Source organism: Mauremys reevesii, linkage group 7, assembly GCF_016161935.1.
Source record: "Mauremys reevesii isolate NIE-2019 linkage group 7, ASM1616193v1, whole genome shotgun sequence".
Taxonomy (NCBI): Eukaryota; Metazoa; Chordata; order Testudines; family Geoemydidae; genus Mauremys; species Mauremys reevesii.
Window position 1 is genome coordinate 47,463,085 of NC_052629.1, and position 26,437 is coordinate 47,489,521.

General features: G+C 40.6%; 1 protein-coding gene across 1 annotated transcript in view; it reads right to left on the reverse strand.

Moving 5' to 3' along the window:
• Positions 1-25,682, reverse strand: part of CABCOCO1 (ciliary associated calcium binding coiled-coil 1) — a 144,356-nt gene extending 118,674 nt beyond the window's left edge. The window contains exons 1-2 of the mRNA XM_039482825.1: positions 25,425-25,682; positions 12,630-12,706 (exon numbers count right to left, since the gene is read on the reverse strand). The gene's annotated coding sequence lies outside the window, so the exon portion shown is untranslated. The remainder of the gene's footprint in view (positions 1-12,629; positions 12,707-25,424) is intronic.
• Between the last annotated feature and the right edge of the window lie 755 nt (positions 25,683-26,437).

The following is a 26,437-nucleotide window of genomic DNA, read 5'->3' on the forward strand; positions in this document are numbered from 1 at the left end:
GGAAGTGACTAAGTAGTTAAAGAATGATCCTGCAACACAATATTAACTCCCGAATTTTAGAAGGGTCATCTCAATAATTAAAAGCCTGATGAATGGAAGTGATAAGCAACAGGCTGTTGGGTGCAACTGCCATATCACCTCCATTGTGTGAGAATAATAACCAATTAGAAGTCTGTAAAAAAATGGAACTCATTTATTCAAAATTAAGGGAGATTAAGCTTTGTTTCATGGCCATACTATTCAAAGTGCTCAAACCTACTTTGATTGTTTTAAGTTACTGAAAAAGACTTTTCATTATGAGATTATGTGCATTTTATTCTTTTGCCATACACAACCCACTCAAAACCAATTTCTCATTGGACAAGGGGCAGGTGACTCAGAAATAAATCAAAGCCAGAAAAGTTTAAGAAGTTCATGAGAAAAGGGTGAAAAAGGGCCTTATCAATGAGACATTTTATTTCTACATTTGTCTGTTTAAAGGAATTTCTGCAAGATGCAAGTACATACATTGGGCAAAGGAAACAAGCAATTAAATATCTGATGTGAAAAAGGAGCAAAGAACTAATAGATTACATCCCTTTTTATGTTAGCCAAAGGATGGCTGTGATAGACTAGTTTAATCTTGCATTTGGTAAGAGGTAAAATTCAGTGGAATTTGTCTTGACTATTCCTGTCCCATCCCTTTGGGAATAGTTGGGCACTGAAGTCTCCTCCTTTTCCTTTTCTTTTTCTTCTCTGCATATAACTCTAAGCTGGCAAGAGAGCAAAGGATAGAGAAACTTCCTCTGTCAGCTTGAATAAATAATGTTGAACTCCCAGACTCTGGGTCAAAGGAAGTGTTTCTGACACAATTGAGTGATGGACAAAAACTAGGATTTTAAAAAAGGAAACTTGATCTTCTAGATTTCATACTATACAAGGGAACTGCGACTTTAAGATATTTTCATTGTTAACAGCATCTTAGAAATGTACAATGAAAAACTGTTTTCATTTTGAAACTGAATTTGTCTTTCATCATTTCTGTAGCACCTCTATCAATTTCCCCTTCCAGCCCATTGTCTTTATTAACCTGCCAAATCACACACAACTATTTCTAAATCTGTATCTTCTAGCTAGTACTCAACAATGATATGCTAGCTAACTGACCGTTTCTGGGATATGAGGATCGTGACTACCCTCCTTATTTTTATGATCAATAGGAAGGGGATTGCTTTCTTCTGTTGCAAAATGGGATCACAGTCCAGAGGAGGAGAAGAACCACAGCTCTAGGAATAATGAAAGTCACGCTGTTTGTTTTCATTGAAAAAATAAAGGTTGAGTTAAAAAAAATGTAATCAGCATCTTCTACTTTGATTCAATTATTTCAGTACATTATGAAGTTACAAGTATGGATTTGAGATTGAGGACAAAACTACTGTTTGGGTTTTTTTCCCCTTCTCTTTGGGCTCAGACCTCAGTTGCTCACACTTAACATGGTAGAAGAGTGGGGAGACTAACCACCTCCCCTGGTCATAAAGCTGCTGTATGCTGAGTCCATGAAGAGAGTTAAATCAACCTTGCACCAGCAGGACCTGTCAGCCAGCTGGGAATTCCACCAGGAGCCATACCACCAGCTGGGGATGGCTGGAGCCAGCCAGCTTTGGCCATGCCCCTCCAACCATGCTCCAAAATGTCTCCTTTGTGGAGGGGGCAAATATATATATTGTAACATGTTCCAGAGGGAAGCTTGCCCATCTCCAACAGCTGCTTGTTTGCTATGTCTGTCTGACTTTTTTTTTTAAAAATGCCAATTTTTCCAAGTTTCTAATGCTAACCAGTGTAACATAACATGTTTTCCCTTTTGCAATCAGGTTTTAACAATCAAAGCCAGATGTTGTTTTCATTTACAACCTTGATCCTCATTCAATAAGATTTCAGTGTTTTACTATCAAAAGCCATCTTCACTTTCCTTTCAATGTGGCAGGCTCTTAATGCTTCCATAATCTATTTCACCTTGGCATTCTGTATTGTCACAAATACAGCATGCCTGATCAACCCTGAATGTTCGCCTTTGTGTTCTTTTCACTTTCTTTTCCTGTTTCTTCTATACAGCACCCTTTTTTAAAACCAGGTCAGCCCAATATACATCAGGGCATTTCTCTGTATTGAGATATTTAGAGATAATTAAGCACAGGGTGGGACTGGGGAAGGAGAGGTGGAAGCAGATGAAAATTTATCGATTTCAAGATCTGAACTTTAAAGAATTGCTTGATCCTTTTCTTTCAGAGATTCTGCTCATATTGAGGAAAGATACAATTGATGTATTCTGTACTGTCTGTGGGGACTTTTTTCTTTGTTTCATTTTATGTGATAAAATACAGACGATTCTGCATTTAAGGAAATGTTTCTGCAGAGGATGTAAAATGAAATCTTGTAAACAACAAAGTCTCCAATCCTATGCTGCTCACGGACACACAGTACAGCTACATCCTTGTGTTAGTAAGATTAAAAATAATCTTATTCATGGGGGAAAGTAGGAACAGTGGGCCAGATCCTATTCCAGGTATCGTTTTCTACATATGTCTCAGGGCATAATTTGGATCAAAGTGAGCCCCAAACCAGTCATTGTCAAAGACCAAGCATAATAAAATTTATTCAAATGAGTCTTCAAAATATATGATAGTTTCTCTGTTTTGAATACATTCCATGTTTGATTTCACCTGTTCTGAAACAAGGAATGCTGAGGCCAACTAATAGCAATTGAACAACTATTTTTTTCCTGAGGGAATCTCCTGGGTCATTGTGGTTTAATATAAGTATCACATATAACATAATGGGGATTTCAAAGCCAACGCAGCATTCAGTGTAGTTTTCATAGATTCATAGATTCTACGACTGGAAGGGACCTCGAGACGTCATTGAATCCAGTCCCCTGCCCTCATGGCAGGACCAAATACTGTCTATCCCATCCCTGATAGACATTTATCTAACCTACTCTTAAATATCTCCAGAGATGGAGATTCCACAACCTCCCGAGGCAATTTATTCCAGTGTTTAACCACCCTGACAGTTAGGAACTTTTTCCTAATGTCCAACCTAAACCTCCCTTGCTGCAGTTTAAGCCCATTGCTTCTTGTTCTATCCTTAGAGGCTAAGGTGAACAAGTTTTCTCCCTCCTCATTATGACACCCTTTTAGATACCTGAAAACTGCTATCATGTCCCCTCTCAGTCTTCTCTTTTCCAAACCAAACAAACCCAATTATTTCAGCCTTCCTTCATAGGTCATGTTCTCAAGACCTTTAATCATTCTTGTTGCTCTTCTCTGGACCCTCTCCAATTTCTCCACATCTTTCTTGAAATGCGGTGCCCAGAACTGGACACAATACTCCAGTTGAGGCCTAACCAGCGCAGAGTAGAGCGGAAGAATGACTTCTCATGTCTTCCTCACAACACACCTGTTAATGCATCCCAAAATCACGTTTGCTTTTTTTGCAACAGCATCACACTGTTGACTCATATTTAGCTTGTGGTCCACTATAATCCCTAGATCCCTTTCTGCCGTACTCCTTCCTAGACAGTCTCTTCCCATTCTGTATATGTGAAACTGATTTTTTCCTTCCTAAGTGGAGCGCTTTGCATTTGTCTTTGTTAAACTTCATCCTGTTTACCTCGGACCATTTCTCCAATTTGTCCAGATCATTTTGAATTATGAGCCTGTCCTCCAAAGCAGTTGCAATCCCTCCCAGTTACTGGACTCCTTCCAGAATGGTGCTATTGTATGGACAAATACACATTATTGATACATCCTCTTTGTTGTCTAGCGTCTTTATTATTTGGGCCCCAATCTTGCAATCTGATCCATGTGCACACTACTTTATGCCCAGTGAGATCCTTCCACAATCCCACTGAGTCAATGTTGCTTCACATGGGTGTAAGGGTCCATCTGTCAGTACCAGACAGCAGTATTGGGGCCCAACAGTCCAACTTATTCGGTAGAAGCCTTATATTCATGAAATGTAATTTTAAGAGGAGGTTGTATAGTCAAACTAACAGTCAGTGATCAGCATTGACCTGAGCCTGTAGTGGTGTAAAGATCTGGCATGTGAATTGACAGGACATTTGACAATGATGAGACCTCATTTCTCATCAGGTATCATGCCAACTGCTGAAAGGAATACAGTACTGTACATCAGTTGTTAGACAAAACACAGGCTGTTGTGTGGATTATATTCTTTATGCCAGAGATTCCTTAGTTTATTTTTATTTTTTTTAAAGTTATTTGCAAGTAAAAGATTATGAATGCATGTTAGAAAACATGACTCTGCATATTTGAGTAATTTACCCAAATCTCTGTCTCAAAATTGCATTCCATTTTAACATCTACAATTTCTTTGCTAAGAAGGCTGACATTTAACAAGATTCTTTAGATTGTTGCTGTAATGTGATATCTCTAATGAAAGTCAGCCCACCAACCACTTTATCTTTACAGGTAGCCTGCTAACTTTAATTTGATTTTCTTTTTAGTTGGCAAAGCTTTTAAGTTGGGGATATAGATAGAGGCAGGTTGGGAAGTTACTTAAATATTCTATCTTTAAGCTGCCAAATGCTGTGTGTGTAGAAAAAAAATCTGTAGAAAAAAAGTGAATTAAATTGTTGTTAATACAATTGTTTAAATTGTATTAGCCATTTCTCATGGCTTTTGGGTGTCTGACTGGCACCACTGCAGAGCTGGGTACAGAGACTAACACTGTTATTTGGTGTTACTACTCATCACACCTCTTATTTAGAGAAGATATCATTGAAAGGGTGAAGGATCCGATGTCAAATTGTTCCAGTCCATTGGCAGCGAGGTGGAACAAGCTACTGTTAGTGAGCCATATCTGGAATTGAGCTGCTTAGAATCAAAGTCCGCCAGCCAAACATTTCCCTGCTGAAGACAAAAGTAGTGAAACCGAAAATTTCAGTGGACTGCAGAACACATTATTTTTGCAGATGTGTCCTTGGGTGCAGTTCCCATGTCTGCATTTTTGCTGAGAGCAATCAGGGTTTAGCACTTACCAATGTCCATTTGAGTATTTTGTATAATTGCCATGCAGCCAGAATGCATGATACTTGCTTGGTGGCTTTGAGGACTAAATCTTACCTACAGTGTCAGAAGTTCAGGATTCAAATGCCAGGAAAGACCTGATGGTGGATGTGAAAACTATAGCACCTTACATTTCAGGGGGAGAAAGACTGCCCTAGTTTAAAAGGCTCTTGCTGTGACTCAGGAGAGCTGGTTTAAATTTCCTGCTTAGCCACAGGCTTCCCGTAGAGCCTTGGACAAATCACCTGTACCCTCACTTCCCCATCTGTCCAGAAGGTTTAATAATTCCCTACCTCGCGGTAGTATTGTGAGGATAAAATCTATTATTAATGTTTGTGAGATGTTCGGGTACTAGATTGATGAACACACCTTAGGTACATAGCTTTATAGTTTAAATCAAATAATCTCATATAGAGTCCAGACAACTACTTCAGCTAAGATAAAGACATAGTATAAGATAATTTCCCCAAGTCTAGTATCATAATTGTGAGTTACATTTAAAAAGTCAGGCAATGCTATACCACAGCTGACATGCAGTACACCATTTTCTGCATAAACAGTTTCCATTCTCTTGTATCCATTCTCTCTCCTTTGCAGTAAATAGGAAACTTGTCTGAGAAAGAATTGCAGGACTTGGCTCCTCATAACAACAAGAAATGATTAAGCAGAACACAGAGTAGTTTTTAATCTACATGATGAACCTTCCCTACTCCCTGCTGGTCTAATTTAAATTAGAGGATGATCAGGCACTATATTAAAAATTGATATTAGTTTCTAATGTAGTGAGACAATCTTGCACTGGAAGAGCAGTGGTGGATGAAGTAAATTGCAGTAGGAGGTCTTTTCCAACTCTAACTTCTATAATCCTGTTACTAGGTTTGAGTAGTAAATGAAGAACAACAGTGTAATCCAGTCATTAATTTATGGACCTAAAGATCTTCAGAAACTGTCACAAATCTACATGATGTCCATGCTCCTGAGTGATAGATTTTGTATTTATGTCTCCAGTGACATTAAAGATGCCGCCAGAAAGGTCCTATTGGCTACACATCTGAGGAGGGTCAAGAGTCTAAGTTATTCTAGCTAAACTTGGAAGTAATTTATGCTTAATAAATTGGCTCGAGCTCTGCTAATTCTAACAGTTGTTGGCTAAATCACTTTGCACAGTGTCAGAGGCCAAAAAAAAAAAAAAAGGTACATCTTTGGAATTTTTAAACAGAAGCTAGATCTACTACCATAGCTGACATGGTGGCTACATTTCCCAGACTTCCAGAGAGAACTAGAGAGATTGAGACCGAGACTAACTGGAACCACCAAGATCTAGGTGGATAATTCACCATAGAAAAAAGAGGGGATTTTGAGCCCTATTGACTCATAGGGCTCTTGCTTTTCACTCTAAAACTGCTCATCAGCATGGACTTCTTTATAAATCCTAGACCATGTCCTCTCCAGGGCCACATGGGGGTGGGGGGTGGAGGGAGGACGGGGCAAGTGGGGCAATTTGCCCCATGCCCCACAGGGGCTCCCATAAGAATATAGTATTCTATAGTATTGCAACTTTTTTTATGGAAGGGGCCCCTGAAATTGCTTTGGCCCAGGCCCCCTGAGTCCTCTCCACTCTGTGACAATGTTTACTGTCCATAGGTATTGTTAATAATCTAGAATGAGGAAAATCTAGTTCATTAGGGTTCCCCTCAGAAATCTCAAAGGGCCATCTTTACATAGAAGTATCAATCAACATATTGCATGCAAAGAAGCAGGGAACCAGGCCCACAATGAGGCCCTTGGAGAATAAACTCTTCTGAGATAATCATTGTACATTCTTTTGATCTTTTGTTCCCTAACTAGTCAGAAGACAAATGTGGTCATTGTATCCTGGAATGTACAAGATATAAAACATACACTCCTGTATGGGTAAGGGAGTCCATCTTCTTTAATGGTGTTAACACACTGTAATGGCATTGGCACCCACCTCTCAGGAGAAATTTTTCCAGTTTGTTCACTCTGTACATTGCACTTTGGTATCATCAGTTTCATTGGTTTGTTGAAGGCCAGATACAGATTTTCTCTCCCATGCTGGCATGACACCATTAATGCCCTCTGCACCTTCCCTTGCAAGAGGCTGAGGTCTGCTGTTTTACATTTAAAGTGGAGGACAACAAGAATCCTACACAATGGTTGGAAGGTCTCCTTCTACTATTGGATTGTCCCCTCCATATCTATGCTGTATCACCTTCTGCAGAGAGCAGCAGGCATGCAGGCTGCTTCTAGGGGCATTAACTTCCAGGTAGTCACAAGTGAAGTACAGAGAGTGCATGCACCCTAGCTCCATTTCCTAATTCCTTGAGCACACGGATTTAGCAACGAAGGGCTCTCTGTTGCTTGCTATATTGATTGAGCATTAGTTATATAATTAATAAGAAAAGTAAATTAACACAGTAGTTTGTCAGGGTTCTGCCCTGTGACCAGAGCCAGAGGTATTAGTTATTATGAGGAACTCAGTGTGTACTTGAGAGGCACTTACACTTAGGAAAGGTGTTTTGCCTTTGTAATATTTTTATTAGCACAGTTAGCAAAAATCCCAAACACTCCAGCCAAGCAGAGCATATATATAATATAAGATGGTCAAAAAATCCCACATCTGAGCATCTATATAATCACACCATCTCTTGCAGAATAACCCAAAGTGCTAGTCATCATCCTCATCATCATCACCAGCACCAATGAAAGTCATTCTGACATCTCCCAAGGCACACAGGCCATATACAGCTTTTATAATATGGTAAAAGCAGCAAAGAGTCCTGTGGCACCTTATAGACTAACAGACGTATTGGAGCATGAGCTTTCGTGGGTGAATACCCTCTTCATCAGATGCTTGTGGTATTATGGTACTAATTCTTAATGCATATAATGCCTACTATGCCTAATGCATATTCAATAGGGACTTCAGCCCCTTTTCCTTATCTGTATTTCCTCACCCTACTAATGATGGGGTGTCCTTTTCCCATAGGTTACTAGGCCTTCTACCATGGCATTCTTATGGTTGAATGTCTACTGATGCTGGTATAAACTGGCATTTTGTCATTACCTGTCATCAGTTTAATCATACATATTACAGCATTCTATCTTGTCATATCTTATGATCCAGAGTTACTCCTGGTTACCTGCTTATGCTAAGGTTTTTGGGCCATAGGCCTTGATGAATTTAGCTAATCTATTGCCTGATAGGCCTTGAGGCTTATAGGCTCATTGCATTACTGCCTTAATTTATACCCATACCTTACCTACCTATACCTTCAGATTACATCTCACAGGATCCTGGCCTCATGCAGCTGAACCTCTGTTGTCCCTACCTTCCATATTCACTACCTTGTGCCTGCTTTGGCTACCCTCACTCCATGGATGGGAAGAAGATCACTGGGACCTATAGTAATGGTGTTTGCCTTATTTCATTTTTCAAAAAACATTCTCTCCAACAGTTTGATAAGAAATAATACTTTTTTTTTTAGAAAATAAGATATTAACTGTCTCCCACAAGCAAGTCCTTTGAGTCTTAAGGTTTTGTGTTTTTATTCCAACTCTCTGATTAAGGTTTCAAGGCATTCATTTTGGTCTAACTTTTTCCCTGGTTGACACAAGACTTATACAATCATCCCCGTAATATGACTTTTGCAGCATTCCACCTTGGGCTCCAGAGGTGATCCTGGCAATTACAGGCCTGTAAGCCTGATTTCAGTACCAGAAAATCTGGTTCAAACTATAATAAAGAACAATATTGTCAGACATATAGCTGAACATAATTTGTTGAGGTAGAGTCAACATGGTTTTAGTAAAGGGAAATCATGCCTCACCAATCTACTAGAATTCTTTGTGAGGGTCAACAAACACATGGACCAAGGGGATCCAGTGGCTATAGTGTACTTAGATTTTCAGAAAGCCTTTGACAAGGTCCCTCACCAAAGGCTCTTATGCAAAGTAAGCTGCCATAGGATAAGAGGGAAGGTTCTCTCATGGATTGGTAACTGGTTAAAACATAGGAAACAAAGGGTAGGAATAAATGGTCAGTTTTCAGAATGGAGAGAGGTAAATAGTGGTGTCCCTCAGGGGTCTGTTCTGGGACCAGTCCTATTCAACATATTCATAAATGATCTGGAAAAAGGGGTAAACAATGAGGTGGCAAAATTTGCAGATGATACAAAATTACTAAAGATAGTTAAGACCCAGGCAGACTGCAAAGAGCTATAAAAGGATCTCTCAAAACTGGGTGACTGGACAACAAAATGGCAGATGAAATTTAATGTTGATAAATGCAAAGTAATGCACATTGGAAAGCATAATCCCAACTATACATATAAAATGATGGAGTCTAAATTAGCTGTTACCACTCAAGAAAGAGATCTTGGAATCATTGTGGATAGTTCTCTGAAAACATCCACTCAGTGTGCAGCAGCAGTCAAAAAAGCAAACAGAATGCTGGGAATAATTAAGAAAGGGATAGATAATAGGACAGAAAATATCATGTTGCTTCTATATAAATCCATAGTATGCCCACATCTTGAATACTGCATGCAGATGTGACTGCCCATCTCAGAAAAGATATATTGGAATTGGAAAAGGTTCAGAAAAGGGCAACAAAAATTATTAGGGGTATGAAACGGCTTCCACGTGAGGAGAGATTAATAAGACTGGGACTTTTCAGCTTGGAAAAGAGACGGCTAAGGGGAGATATGATTGAGGTCTATAAAATCATGACTGATGTAGAGAAAGTAGATAAGGAAGGGTTGTTTACTACTTCTCATAACACAAGAACTAGGGGTCACCAAATGAAATTAATAGGCAGCAGGTTTAAAACAAATAAAAGGAAGTATTTCTTCACACAACACACAGTCAACCTTGAAACTCCTTGCCAGAGGATGTTGTGAAGGCCAAGACTATAACAGGGTTCAAAAAAGAACTAGATAAATTCATGGAGGATAGGTCCACCAATAGCTATTAGCCAGGATGGGCAGGAATAGTGTCCCTAGCCTCTGTTTGCCAGAAGCTGGGAATGAGTGACAGGAGATGAATCACTTGATGATTACCTGTTCTGTTCATTCCCTCTTGGGCACCTGGCACTGGCCACTGTTGGAAGACAGGATACTGGGCTAGATGGACCTTTGGTCTGACCCAGTATGGCTGTTCGTATGTTCTTATGTCTATGTTGTAAATGTTTGCATTTGTGTTTATATTCCAGTTGCTCAACAAAGTAGTTTGGAGTGAATGTAGAATACAGGGAATATATTCATATTATACTTATTTGATCCTTGGGCCAGATTGTCAGCTGGTGTACATTAGGATAGCATAGTTGAAATCAGTGGAGGTTTGTTGCTTAAAATCAGGGTAGGATCTGGCCTTTAATGTTAAACCTGAACATTGATACCACTAATTCCAATTGAGAGGCAAAAGACTTGTTTTTCATCGCACACTAGTCTTACACCATTGACTACAGTGGAGCTAGAATCACTCCTGACTGGCACTGGCATAAGTGTGGAGACAATTTGGTCATCTCAGACACAGTCAACTAGACAAAAAGTTTCTCTGATTTTTTTAAATCTAATTTAAGCAGGCGTGATTCTACAGGGTGATATTTTGCAAACATATCTTTTGAAGTATTTTGCATGATGCAAAACATATTAGTTTTGTCCTATATCCAATGGGCCAAGTTCTGACCCCGCTTACTCTGGATTTACACCAGTGTAACTACATTAATGTCAGAGTTATTCCAGATGCACCCCAGTATAAACAAGAGCAGAATTTGTCTCTATGTTTGGGAGGATTCCATGTCTATTGTGTACATTTTCTTCCATTACAGCTTTCATGTATAGTTTGTTTCTTCATTTAACTTTTATTCACTTTACTTTGAGATATATTTTTGAAGGTTGAGCACTGTTTGAAGTATGCTCTTTTCCTCTCTTACAAATCTATGTATGGATAGCTAGGTATCCCCCCCGGCTTAATGAACATCAGAAAAGTGATCACCTCCCGATGTCACAACCAACCATTATTTCATCCTTCTTATTGTTAACGGAGATTGAATTTTAAGCTCAATAATAAGGTTTTGTACAGAAAAGGGGTTTTTAATTAACCTAATGATTAAAACTGTTTTCATGATTGTATTATTACTCGCAGAGTGACCTCAGCCAAGCCATTTAACCTTTCAGTGCCTCAGTTTCCTCAGACATAAAATAGGAATACTAATAATTGCCACTGTCAAAGGAACGCTGTAAGGCTTAATTCACTATGTGTACTGTCTGTGAAGAGTTTTCGGATCCTTGGATTGAAGGCAATATGAAAACGCAAAGTATTTAATTTTATATATATGCACATACACACACTGTAATAAATAGCTTACATTATTTCTTTTATTATAGCACTGTATACAGTATAGTGTGTACTAGTATTACTAATGTATTATTACAAGTTAACATGGTTAGATACACATGTTAATAACTTTATATAGAGTACAACATTTTACACACTTTTACAGTGACTTCAATTCTAGGATCTCAAATCCTTGCTTCCTTCTTCCCTGTAGGCCTTCTTCCAGAACCGAATGGAAGAGGTCTCCAGGGAACCCCAACGTTCCTTACTATCTCAACCACCTCTGACTCAGAGTCTCTGCACTCAGCCTTTCTCTGTGGTTTCCCAGCCCTGCATTCTCCACCAGTGAGCCAGAGATCTTTCCTCAAATACCACTGACCTGATCCGTGTCAAATCCCAGAGACCCCAGGAGGGGCCATTCCTGCTGCCTGAGAACAAACAAACTGTGCTCACTTTTGATTGGATTGCTCTGAGCTTCCCTGGTCAGTTCCCAGACTGCACTGGCACAGTGTCCTTAGCCCACAGTTTCACCAGCACTGAATTGCAATATTTCTCTTTCAAAATAAGTGATCACGGTAGCAGCTCTCCCATGACAGAGTAATAAACGCACATGTAGCTGTAGAGTAGCCTCATTTGTAACTACCTTCCACACAGGGGCGGCTCTAGGTATTTTGCCGCCCTAAGCACGGCAGGCAGGCTGCCTTCGGCGGCTTGCCTGCGGGAGGTCCCCGGTCCCATGAATTCGGCAGCAGTCTGCAGGAGTTCCGCCGAAGCCGCGGGACCAGCGGACCCCCTGCAGGCAGGCCGCCGAAGGCAACCTTCCTGCCACCCTTGCGGCGACCGGCAGAGTGCCCCCCATGGCTTGCCGCCCCAGGCACGCGCTTGGCGTGCTGGTGCCTGGAGCCACCCCTGCTTCCACATACAGAATGAAGACAGGAACACACAAAACAGAGCATGTGAATTCTAAGGGAAATTTGAAACAAAAAATTTGAAATGCTTCTTTTTAAGCCAGATCTGTAAATGCCAAGCATCCCCAACTCCCACCAACATATTTTCATTTCGGGCTCACTTTCATATTTCAGACTTTCTGTATAATATTAAAAATGGAAACTTTCACTGTACAGTACTATGATTTAGCTAGCATCACAGCCAGGTGAATTGCTCACTGATTGTTTGGTATGTAATATCAGCTTCTTTTTTTACCCTTCTGGCTGGAGGATTCTTCTGGTATAGACTATTAGAAGTGAGACTTCTCAGGCAAACCAGGAAACCAGAAATCACTGGAACATAAGCAGAGGTGACATTTGTTAGGCAAAGCTGCCATCTTAAGCTTCAAGGGCTGGATTTGTTCTCCACCAGTGAAATGTCCATCTTTCTTTATGAATATACTGGAAGCATTTCATACTAAGCTGATTCTTTCAATTGGCTTTACCACAAGCAGCTCTTATGCATTTTCATTTTTATGATGAAAGAGCTTTGTGCTTATAGAAAGGTTTGGATTTCTTTTTAATCATAACAACTTTGCAAGTTTCTTTTGAGTGCTTGCCTCTTTAAAATGTAATATTTTTTAAGACCTTCCCTGCTGGAGTTCCCTGGGGTACTTCTGTACTGCTGTTTTAAATGGACATCTCACTGATATCAATGGTTCATGAGAAATAGTAAAGTTAAATCTTAATACATACATACATCTATCTATATATAATAGATATATATTAGACAGCATTTTCAACTTATTTGTCAAGGTTGTCTTCATAAATTGTTTCAAACAGTTCTAAGACAGACATTTTAGTTGTTGGAGACAGGGATTTATTATCTTGATTTTGCAACTATGTGAGGTATGTGTGTGTGGTTTTTTTAAAATGTGCTATTGTTGGTTCTTGATACTTTAACACCAATATTACCTTTAAAATGGCGCTATCCCAATAAACATTCAGCACTTTATTTATTGAGAATTATTTTATTTCCTGATGTCTCTTTTAGCCCTGATACTGAAAACACTTACATACATGTTTAAATGTAAAGCCAAAGGGATTATTTACATACTGAAAGTTAAGCATACATGTAAATATTTGCAAGATTGGGGCCTCAGTTTCCATCCTACCCCTTGCTGGGAAAGTTTCTGCATTTCAAATTTCTTTTTCTCTTAGCTACACAAAAATTCTACTCTTCCTTCTACCCTCCCGCCATTACTTCCTTACAACTTTCTGGTCTATATGAGATATTTTTCCTTTACGTGAAAATGTTAATTTATTTTTCAGTTTTGTGTTTTGTTAGCAGTCCAAAGAATATTCACCCCTACATTCCTCACTGATATTCACTGGCTAAACTGAAAGGATTTTTTCTCTTCTCACCAGAACAGCCACTGAGCCATTTATGCAAATGAGGGATAGCTCAGTGGTTTGAGCATTGGCCTGCTAAACCCAGAGTTGTGAGCTCAATCCTTGAGGGGGCCACTTAGGGATCAGGGGCAAAATCAGTATGTGGTCCTGTTAGTGAAGGCAGGGGGCTGGACTTGATGACCTTCCAGTTCTATGAGATAAGTATATATATTATATGCTGCAGAATGAGTAATGGGCCAAACCACCCATTAACAGCAATGTTCCCAAATAGCTCAGGGCAAAGTCCCTCAGTCTGTTTTCAGTTTATAGATACTGAAAGCTACACTCACTCCATTTATGGTCCCTTTCAGGCCAAGATGACAGATTCATATTTACCAACCCTAAAGGTAGATAACTATCAGTCTTTGAAAATACTTAATTCAAAACAGTTAAGGTTGCTAAGGGCAAATAATTCCCAACTCAAACCCAGGACATTCAAAATAAAGTTTCACAACTACATAAATCACTTTCTCTTAGATACATATCTATACTTCTCACAAAACACACATCATCCCTACTCTAAGCAAATAAACATTTAAGTAACCACAGTGACACATAACCTTAACTCTGTCCCCAATAGGATGATTCTGCATTTCCTACTTGGTATGAGTTTGATTTGGGCATTATTTGTCATTAAGAAATTAACCATTTTAAGGGTTTTTCTTCTTCAAATTGTTAATATTGGTTTGGGATCTATATGATGTTGCCATAACTAAAGAGGGTAGATATGTTAAGGCTGCCTGCTTACATACAACAACATACTTTTCTATAATTGTTTACCATAGTAGTACTCACTAGCCAATTTGGATAACACCAAGTTTTATTGAAAAATAAACTATATGAGGCAATTATGCTTTACTGCAGGTTCAGTTAAGGCATCACTGTATGCCATTGCCAAAAAGTTGATGACATACTGTAGTATTTGTTCAGACTATCTAATCTAATTTCTCTATGTTATTTCCAAGGCATGTATCACCATGGCATACATCACTGGGTTTCTGTTATTCCCCACATCCAAAGATAGTAGTTTATGACCATGAAGGTGTCCTTTTGGAAACAGAAAAGCCAATACTGCTAAATCCAAAGTTTGAAGATAATTAATGTAGTTTAAATTTATTCACTGAGTCATACACTTTATCCGCTGCTGAATCAACCATTGGGGAAGGTTCTGAATAGCATCATTGTGATGGGACATCTGCCCCACATTGGCAGAAGAGAGTTTAAAGCAGCCCCACGGAGGCTACACAGGAAACAGCCAATTAGAAAAACGGCTTGTAGAGACAGCCAATTGGGAGAAGTTTTAGAGAGACAGCCAGTCAGGGACAGGCTGAGCCATATAAAAAGGGCTGGTGAATAGTGAATAGAGCCACTTCAGTCACTCACTGGAGTTTGAGGAGGGAGGACTGGCTGCCCTGAAGGAGGTACCATGGTCAGAGCAGTTCTGGGAGGGGACAGGAGAGCACGAGTGAGCTCCTGGCTGACTGCTGCCAGACTGAGGCCCTGATATAAGGATGAAGAAGGTGCTGGGCTGCAGGGAAGTGGCCCAGGGAAACAGATGGTGGGAGTTGGAGGTGACTCAGCATGTGGCTGCTAGCTAGAGGGCCAGAACCCGGAGTAGTGGGTGGGCCTGGGTTCCCCTACTCATTGGCCCCAGTTGCCACTGATGCAGGTGGCTAGACCATGGACTGCAGCATGCCACTGAGGCAAGTGGCTGTGCAGAGGATTGCTGGCCCCCTGAAAGTGGGGGGGAACCAAGTGGGGCACAGCCGAAGGGCTGCCTCCAGAAGAGGACACTGTGGTCCTGAGAGCAACATGGGTCCTGATGACAGAAGCAATGGCAGCGAGACACCACTAGATGAGGGCGCACTGGTGAACCAGAGCTAATTCCCAGAATGGCCAGCAGGAGGTGCTGCAGTGGTGAGTCACGCCCCATCACAATCATAAATAACTAAAATGTTGTCTAGAAAGCAGTACAATATTTGATTATTAACTTTTTTCCTCAAGCTTTTAAACAGACTTATACCAAACATTATCTTCAAGCTGTTCTGTGTGCAGGGAAAACATGCTTTAAACAGTTTATTACAGAATTTATTACACATCTTAGCTCATGCATAGAAAGTCAGAAAAATGATAATATTTTATACAACTCAGAGCCTGATTAATTTATAAAGAATATTCCACATATCATTGTAATATTTTGAAAGAATTGTGTAGCACAGACTAAATTAATTTTAGCATTTATGTAATTGTATACAGGGAATCACATGCATGGGATCTAACCAACAAATGATTTACACACATTGTCTCAGATTCTCCTCTATGTTGACATCCACTCAAACCAGACAGGCAGGCTGGATCAAAGAACCACTTTCAGCTCCTTGATCTCTAGACCAACCTACACCAGCCCTTAATTAGGTTACAGCAGCCTAGAGGCTGCTCTAACCTATGACAATTAGCTCCAGCCCCAAGGGATTATATGACAGTAGAGGATTGCTAAAGCACACTGCATTCTGGCTAAACTCCTTACAAGCCTTGTACACCAATAGCTGATGAAGAAGCTGACTATACCAGCTCTAGATATGCTGGGGAGATACAGAGACTTTCTGCTCCCTTTGCACTCTGAGATCGGTGCAAAGGGAGTAGAGTCGGGCCAGAAAATGTGGGTCTTAACTCACTTGCACGTAAAGCAAATTTTTGTGTAAGTGCATAACAAAGTTCATGATGAGCTCTTCCCCTGTAGTACACAGACAAAATGCCAGACTCTGCACTCAGCTACAAAGGTGTGTAAAACTGAACACTTTTGATGGCAATTTAATTATTCTACATTAATACAGGCATACCCCAGATCAGAATCTGGCCTCATGGTTTAGAAACAGAGGTCCATCACTATTGGGGCTAGAGGAACTGGTTCAGATAAAATAAGAATGGACCCATACTTTGGCCCACAATTCAAAATGAATTTACCGTGAGGTGTGAAAAAAGTTTGGTAAATATTTTTTATTATGGTGCCTTTCTCTTCCTGGTTTTGGCAATATTAGTTGAAATATTGCTTTTCTTGCAGTATGTCTAACCAAGCCTAAATTGGGAAGTGCTGCAAATCTCACGAGAGCCTATTGGCAAATTTCCTGCCCTATGTTTACACTGAATACAGACCGGATAAACATCTAAAATTAATCACTGGATGTTCACTCATTACAACAGAGAGGTAGACAGATTTAGAGAGCTGCTATACAGTGTAGTCTTTCCCTGCTCTGTCTGTACTACTGTTACTCTCTCTTTCACACAGATTGCGCACCAAAAGGAGAAAGAACAGGAGTACTTGTGGCACCTTAAAGACTAACAAATTTATTTTAGCATGAGCTTTCGTGAGCTGCAGCTCACTTCTTCGGATGCATAGAATAGAACACACAGACAGGAGATATTTATACATACAGAGAACATGAAAAGGTGGAAGTATGCATACCAACAGGAAGAGTCTAATCAATTGAGATGAGCTATCATCAGTAGGAGGAAAAAAAACTTTTTGAAGTGATAATTAAGATGGCCCATATGGGCCATATGGCCCATTTTCCTCCTACTGATGATAGCTCATCTCAATTGATTAGACTCTGCCTGTTGGTATGCATACTTCCACCTTTTCATGTTCTCTGTATGTATAAATATCTCCTGTCTGTGTGTTCCATTCTATGCATCCGAAGAAGTGAGCTGCAGCTCACGAAAGCTCATGCTAAAATAAATTTGTTAGTCTTTAAGGTGCCACAAGTACTCAAGTTCTTTTTGCAGATACAGACTAACACAGCTGCTACTCTGAAACCAAAAGGAGAGTGCACATAACGGATGTTTGAAACTTCAAACAACTGGTGCATTTTTCATTTCTGGGATTATATCCTCAGCTGCTGTAAATTGATGTAGCCCCACTAAAGTCAGTGGAGTTTTGCTGATTTACATCAGCTGTGGATCTGGCTCTTGAATTTCAGCTAAACTGTTTCAGATTCATTCTCTTTGGATTACTGTGCCCACTCCTCCCTCTGGACTGGAGCACCACTATATGCTTAGGGGCCCCGGTCATCATTGCCATATTTATTAATAATGTATATGAGCAAAGCCCACTGAAGAGAATAGAAAGCCTCTCATTGGCTTCAACTAGCTTTGGGTCACCACTCAGCATCACGTATAAAATGGAGTCGCAGTCCCTAAGCACTTAGAGAATAACAGGTGCAGTACAGTTAATACAAGGACTAGTGCACATCTCATGGAACAGGTGGGTCTTTAGAAAGCATCTGAAGCAGGAGAGGGAAAAAGCGTAACCATTTTGTGCAAATGAATAATTTAAAATGCTAACTCAAGATGTCTTGCATTTGATAGGGGGAAGAAAGAAAAAGCAGGGGAAGATGGTTAACCTGTTTAAAATCCTTAGCCCTTAAGGATTGAGCAGGTTAGGAAAAGCCAGTAAGAGGCAGTGAAAGTCTGCAAACCTTTGGCTACAATGATCATTATATGCTCTGCAATTTTGATTGCAGTTTGTTGAAACTACACATTTGGTCACTTTATCAATCGCAGAGGGGGGATTCAAGCGAGCTCTCAGATTGATATTACATTTTATTAAGCAGATATTTTCTTCTTGATGTGTTACTAGAGGATGCCATTAGTGACTCCCTCTTTACGACCATGTATTATATGGCTACCTTTAACGATTTCAGAACTCTCTTTTGGCTCCAAGCACTCACTAAATAACGTATCATTTGTGTGGTTCCCAAGCCTTGAATCCAAGCTCTAGAGGAAAATATTTAATTTAGATTAATTTCTATAATTGTGTTATGAAATGTAATTGAAATTCATGCATGTATGGTATACATTGGATGCTACAGTCATATAAATACTCAAACATTCACTAGATACATTAAAGAATTTAATTATGAAAGAAAGTTAATTCCAGTGCACCTGCTCTACTAGATGCTTTCAGACATGAAAGATATTGGAGCCAGTAGCAATGTGTGTGCACGAGAGAGAGAGAGAGAGAGAGAGAGAGAGAGAGAGAGTGTGTGTGTGATACAGTAGAAGGTGAATAGAGCTGGGAATGAACTAGAGGGTAGTGTTGTATATTGAGGACTGTGTTAGAATCGCAAGTCATTGCTGTAAGAGTGGGGGGGGGGAGGAATTCCTGATCCTGTTTTCAGGCTAGGGGGCTCTGTAGGGAAGCATGGGATCTGGGCCTCTTGCAAAGAGCCATCTTAGAACACAGTGGAGTGAGTTGTGCTTCTCTGCCTTAGGGAGCAGCCTGCTTTGTGTGTCCCTGTTTTTGATTCTTGTGTGTTATCATTCTGGATTCTAAGAATAACAGTAGTGTTATCTTGTGGCCTTAGCAAAAGAGTCATTTATGTTGTTTTGTTTTTTAAAATCTAACTTCCTTGTTTGTATGCCATGAACATAAAATCTTACCGCATTATAGGTGAAACCGTGTTATATAGAACTTGCTTTGATCCACCGGAGTGCACAGCCCCCCTTCCCCTCCTTCCCCCCCCCCGGAGCACTGCTTTACCGCTTTATATTCAAATTCATGTTATATCGGGTCGCGTTATATCGGGGTAGAGGTGTACTTCAAAATTTCATTTATTAGCTAAAAATGGCCTGGTGATTTAACTTTCTGATCTAATTCTTCACCCCAGCTGATGACCTGTCTTGTATTTATCTGATCTAACTTAGCTGTATTTGCAGGAGTGAAACCAAAGCATAGTGTTTGAAGTCACTGGAACCATTCACAGTAAATTAGCACTGTGCTTGTTAGCAAGAATTGGAAATAGGGAACTTTCCATTGACTTCAATGGCCATTGATCTGACTTCTGGTTATAACTTTGGGACAAGGATTGTCTCAGTCTATTATGTTTGTACAGCATTGCACATATTTATGATGCTACACATATTACTTAATTGCAGTAAGCAGTGTAGTTGTAGTTGACCTGAAGAAGAGCTCTGTGCGGCTCAAAAGCTTGTCTCTCTCACCCACAGAAGATGGTCCAATAAAAGATATGACCTCCCCCACCTTGTCTCTTTAATTGCAGTAAGTTATTCACTGTTGTTCTCCCAGATGCTGTGTTGTAATCACTGTTAAGAAGGACCTGGTACTCTTAGTAGTGTAGTATGCTCAGCAACAGTGATTAACCATCATGATATTGAGCATAGGGAGCATTAGAAATTGTTGGCAAAGATATATCTTCATATGAAATCTGTTTGGGTGAGGGAACCTCAGGGACACTGATTTTCAACAAAATTCTCTAGAAAGGGGATCTCGATTATAGCAGTGGTATTTTGGCAGTGGGGGACAAGGGAGGCACCTCTGATTGCTAAAACACCCTTCCTTAGTTTTTTCCCTGTGTTATTTAGACCTTTGTCTTTCAGCTATGTAAAATCTTAACTATTCCATGGGGATTTTCATGTGCTATATTTCAGAGTTGTTCCATGTGCAGTGATGACTTCATCTCAGATTAGCCAAGATAAACACTTCTAGCAATTTCATGGCATTTAAAATCACATTTCTTGATAGTTTCCAGATTTTCAGGGGCTGTCCTATATCCCTGTGTGAATCTGGTAATAAGCATTATAGAAAATACTACCTTTCTGCTCTGCTATCATCTCACTGAGTTAGCTGAGAGAGACATTTTTCTAATTTGAACTTTTATTAAGACAATTCAGCTGAAATGGCTTCATCACACAGTGCTTGAAAACCTAAGAATACTTAGGTATTAACAGAATTTAGGGCCTAATCCAATCCTGTTTTAAAGTCAAGGAAAAATTCCCTTCCACTGACTTCAATGAGTAGTGGATCAGGCCCTTAGTTAGCATTCTGTAAGACTGGAATTTTCAAAGAACCTAAACCCCATTGAAATGTAGCCTGCTTTAAAAACTGTAGTCTGAGCATTTATTGCAGTTGTAGATTGACTGCATAGCCACCCCCTCGCCCCACCAAAAAAAAACCCATATTAAAACACACATTTCAGAATAAAGCAAACACATTTTGTTTCATGGGCACAGTAATAAAAAAGGTGGTTGGCTATATTTAGGAATATAGGAATAATAAATGCTAAATATATTGAATAATTTAAAGGGCCAAGATTTTAAAAGACTGCTATAGTGAAAGGGATTTGCTGGTGCTTAGCACTTTTGAAAATTAAGCCAGATAAACGTTTAAATAAGGACTCAGAAGCCTAAACTGTAGGGTCCCATTTTTGACAATTGTGACCAGAATGATATCCCATGCACTGTAAATCTTTTTGTATAATTTTGAGAACAATTGCTACTGAATAAGTAGGATGAAAAATCCATCTGATACTGAGCACATTAGTGTAATTTATGTATTCATAAAATTGATAAGACACTTTCTCTAAAAATCTTTAAAGTAAAGGTAATAATGGAGCCAGTCAGCAATTTGCCACTTACAATTAATCACTCTCCCCATATTCACAATATTCAATTTTGTTCTTACTAGTCAAGAGAGTAATGATTAATTGATAAAAGTTTAGAAAGTGCACTAATAGGTGCTCCTAATTGCAAAGTCTCTGGGATAATTCTGTCTGAACTACTCTATGCTAATTTGTACAGCATTAGTCATAACAATCTGTGATTTTACTTTTAAAGCTACTTTTTCCTACAGTCACCATAATCTAATTAAGAATTTTAACTAGTTACTTGTATGCAGGACAAGTTATTTCTATGCAGTGAATTATAAATTTGTTAGCCTGATTAACATGCAAGATTAAAGAGATGATGCTTAAAAACACAGTTGACAATTAAAAGCATTGGTTCTTTATAAAGATCCTGTTAATTGGATTACAATGGTAGAGCTCCATTTAAAAAAGTTGTTAAATAAAATACTTTTCATATACTTCCAAATCCATCTTTAGTTTGGATTCCTTTGTTCCTATTTTCTGAAATGACAATTTCCTTAATATTAAATCAACAAGGTGTCCGGTGGCACCTTAAAGAGTAACAGATTTATTTGGGCATAAGCTTTCTCTTGGTATTGACACCTCCTCATCAATCATTGGGAGCGGACTACATCCACTCTGACTGAATTGGCCCTGTCAACACTGGTTCTCCACTTGTAAGGTAACTCCCTTCTCGTCATGTATAATAATGCCTGCATCCATAATTTTCACTCCATGCATCTGAAGAAGTGGGTTTTTTACCCATGAAAGCTTATGCCCAAATAAATCTGTTAGTCTTTAAGGTGCCACCGGATTCCTTGTTGTTTCTGTGCATACAGACTAACACAGCTACCCCCGGATACTTAGTATTAAATGTTTCCATAGATATTTCTCAATTAGAACTTGATCCAAAGCCCACTGAAGTCAATAGAAAGTCTTCTACTAACTTTAATTGGCCATTGGGTCTGGCCATTATTTTATATGAGGATTTTAAATATTTATTCTCCAACAAAGACCCAATCCTGCAGTCCTTGTGCACATAAATGTCCAAATGAATGTTGAAGGTATGTAAGATTTGTCATGTCCACCTGTCAGTAGCCTTTATGCCTTCTCATCTGCAAGTTCCATACCCTGTCCTCTTTCAAGTGCCTCCTAAAATCCTACTTCTGCGGAACTGCCTATAGTGAAGCTTGCTGATCTACTCAGAAAATCCCTTTTATAGAACCCTTTCCCTGACCGCTGTCTAGTTGTCAGTTTGTCATAAGCTTCGTGGGGCAGAGACTATTCCTCTTTCCACACAAAGTGCCTAGCACATTACAGGTGCTATCACAAACAACAACAGACTTTTAATTTTATTTTTAAAGGAAGGAAGTAGCCCTAATTACAAAGAACAAATAGTAATAACCACAACAACATCATATCATTACATCTGGAAAAGAGAGAATTTTCTACAAGACAATTAAATGCCTGATCCAATGCCCATTGAAATTAATGGAAATTTTTCTATTGACTGCCAGGGGCATTGGATCAGGCCCTATCTTGCTGAAAGATGAGTCTGAACAGTTAGTAAGTCAAAGATGTTTAGATGTTTTCTTTCTGCACTTCCTAATTCCTGGTGTCACTGCTGTTCCTTCATAGACTTTTTGTGGTTGCATGCTGTAGATTGACAGCAAGAAGTGCTGGCGACCTGAGCCCTGTGAAAGTTGTCCATGCAGCTGCCAGCCCCAGAACTGAGGCCTAGCTGGTCAGATAACCCAGAAGTAGAATTAGAACTGAACCAAAGATTAATCTCTCATCCTTAGCTCATAAGGAGTGAGAGACCATCTCAGTTGTGATCAGTGGAGACACCTGAGCTGGAACTCCCTCAGTTTATTGAGAAGCCGCCACCATCAAGGAGTTCTTGGTGAGGGACCTTCAACTTTGCACTTCTCTGCTTCTGTTTCTTCTGGTGCATGGCTTCTAAAAGAAGAAACATTAATTATATGTTGGGTAAGTGATCTAGCCACAATCGCAGCATGTTCATCTGGAGACATCAAGCTCATCCATCCCCATCAATGTAATAAAGAGGGCAGTCCATAACCACATGGCATCCTGTTTGTTTTGGAGCTCCCTGGGGACTGGACAGATCACTCAAGAAGCCCCAACAGTTAAGATGTAAATTAAACTGCCTGTAATCACAACCTATCCAGTTGTAACAAAGAAGGATCTTTGTTCATAGGATGGTTCTGAGGTGCATGCAAGGGCTGATCTGGGGATAATAGGAGATGCAGTTGTCTATGCTGCCCCACTCCAGCAGAACAGGGGTTAAAAGCAGCCCTGGAGAAGGTTGCAGTGGGGGAAAAGCTAGGCTGACTGGGGAAGCAGCCACAGTGGGGCCATGCCCAATCAGGCCACGGCTGGCCCTATAAAAGGGCTGTGAGCAAGGAGCTCAAGAGGCGTCTCTCTCTAGCTTTGGAGGGAGATGGACCTAGCTGCCTGAAGGAGCAAAGGGTACCATGGACAGAGCAGTGCAGGCTGAGCTGGGGAGCTCAGGCCTGGCGACCTCCCAGGCTGCGGCCTGACAGGAAGGCCTAGGGAGGTACTGAGCTGCAGGGAAAGGCAGCAGGTCCAAATCCCCCTTGCCAATGATGAGTGGCCATTACACTGCAGTCTGCCCCAGTGAAGGGAGGCTAGATGATGACTGGCAGTAGCCACTGAGGTGAGGTGGACTTAGAGGGTTGGGCATTCCCCTGGGAGGGGAGACCCAGAGAGTGGGGGTCCTGATGGGTCAGAACCCCAGGGTAAGGGGCACTAGGGTCTGGGAGGGACACGGTGCCTGAGGCAGGTGAGACACCTTCTGGCAAAGGGTGCTCCAAAGGCTGGAAAGAGCTAATTCCCGAGATGACCAGCAGGAGGCCCATGCCAGTGAGTCTCACAACACTACATAGTGCGATATACAACAAACTCATCCGAAGCCCAGGTGTGACAGTCACATCTGACTATGTGAACTTATGTATTCCATTTCGATTTTTATGTATTCCATTTCGGTATATTTATACCCTTATGGTCATCCTTCACTGCATCATACCTCTTATGTTAAGAGGAGGCGAACTGGCACAGATATTGACCATCAATCATTGGTGAAACTTGCCTTAGCAGGGCACTGAAGACTCCCTGGAAGGACTAATGATTTGCTAATGACTCTTATCAGCTCCATCCCCGCTCTGAGACAAAGGGGGTTATGCACCTGAATGCAGCATGGCCACTGACTGCTCACAATGGAACTCATAACCAGTATACTTATAAGCAGGAAGGCTTCTGCGTGTGGTCAAGCAGAAAGAGACCAGAACCAGAAAACAAGATGAGGCAGGAGAAGAGGGGGTGCAGAAGAATCCTTGACTTCCTGCAAAACAGAGACCCAAAGGACTCTCCGGAGGGTGAGGAAACTGAGGCAATATCTTGCATGCATGTGTTTATTTTTCGATAGATCTGTAGATCTCTTGTGCTTTCACAGAGTAAAGCATGTGAGTGTTTAGAATTTCCTTTACAGAGTCAGTGTGTTACTTATTTACACAGTCCTGTAGCCCTCCCTCACCCCCAAAGGGAAGTACTAAATCCGAGGGTCCACAGCTTCCATGGAAATCTGAGAGCCTGCAGCAGCTACCAGGGTGGTTCAGGAAAGCCAGTGCTAGCTTCAGGGCCTAAGCAATTGGACTATGACACCCCTCTTAGCAGTGGGGACCCTCAGACACTGGGTCTGTATGTGGAATGTGTGCCTAAAGGCTTGGAGCCAGAGAGACCGTGCCTAAACACTGCCCAGCCCCAGCAAGCCAACCACACGCAGACCCAAAGTTTGGGTCTGGAACAGCAGCCTTGTGAATGTCCAGGGGAGAGGGAGCTCATCAGACTTGTATCACCACAATAAACCTTTACACAGAGACTACAATGTTGAGAACTTTTTTAAAATACTAATTTAAGGTCCAATTGCTCTATTCTATGTAGGTTCTTATGCCACACATATCACTGCAGTATCTGAGCACTGTTCAGTACTACATTATGCAATGTGACTAACATCTGTATTAGTTCTCTGGTTTCAACCTCTCCCCAAGGGGAGAAACACATGCAGTGGAATGTTTTGTTTTGGTAGGGATTTTTTTTAAAAAATGTATATGCTATGATTTGTTTGGTGGAGAAGACCAGGTCAAAGAAGTGTGCCTTACACTTGGAGCAGAAGGTGGTGAGGTTTGGGATGGTCTTTAGTTCTTGGGGGAGTTCTTTCCCCAGCTTCAGACTGGCCCACAGACAGCTGTGTCTTCTGCATAGATTAGCTATATCCTTAAGGTAGAAAGCTCCACTGTTCCTCAGATGTTGACCATGATCTTCATCCCAGTGCTTTAAGCAATCTTTTACTTATCCTGGGCCCAGGCCAGTGAGTGCTTAGCAAATAAGGACAAAGACCTTGAGCTTGATTCAGTGTTCTGTGGAAAGACAGCATAAAGAGTAGAAGATAGTTTGATGTGCTCACAGTAGCCCATGTTGCCGAGGAGAGTTGCTGCAACATTCTATTGTAGTTGCAGTTTCCTAAGCAATGAAGGCTGCATGTCTATGTATATTATGTTGCTCTAGTACAGCTGAGAGGTGATGGAGGTGTGAATAACTGAGACCAGGTCACTGTCCGCCAGGACAGATGGAGTTTCCTAGTCAGCCAGAGAGAGGTGGTAGAAATCTTTACTCACAGATTCGTCTATGTGAGAGCTTGGCACCAGAGCAAGATCCAGGAGCACTCCTAAACTGTGGCCTGAATAGAGTAATCATGGGTGTGCACGTTCAACCAAAAGAGACTCCATCATGGCTGCAAACTCTTCAAAAAGCTTTTCTCTACCCACCAGCATCACCATTCTTCATCCATGATCTGATTTTGCCCAAACACAGGGCCATGTTGGTGGCAGTAGTATAGTCATATGTGGTGAAGTAGAGCTGTGTCTTTTCTGCATATTTCTGGCACTTAAGTCCATGTCATCTGGCCAGTTCACCTGGTAGCTGCATGTAGATGCTAAAAAAGACCAGAGAGGGCACTGATCTTTGCGGGACTCCACAACTGAGGGGTTTAGTGGTGCAGGTGCAATTTCCCATTATTAGTCATTGGGTACATCCCTCCAAAAAGGACTCAAACAATTTTAACACATTATCCTGGACCCCTGCCACCTCTCTAGTGAGACTGCAGGATCTCATG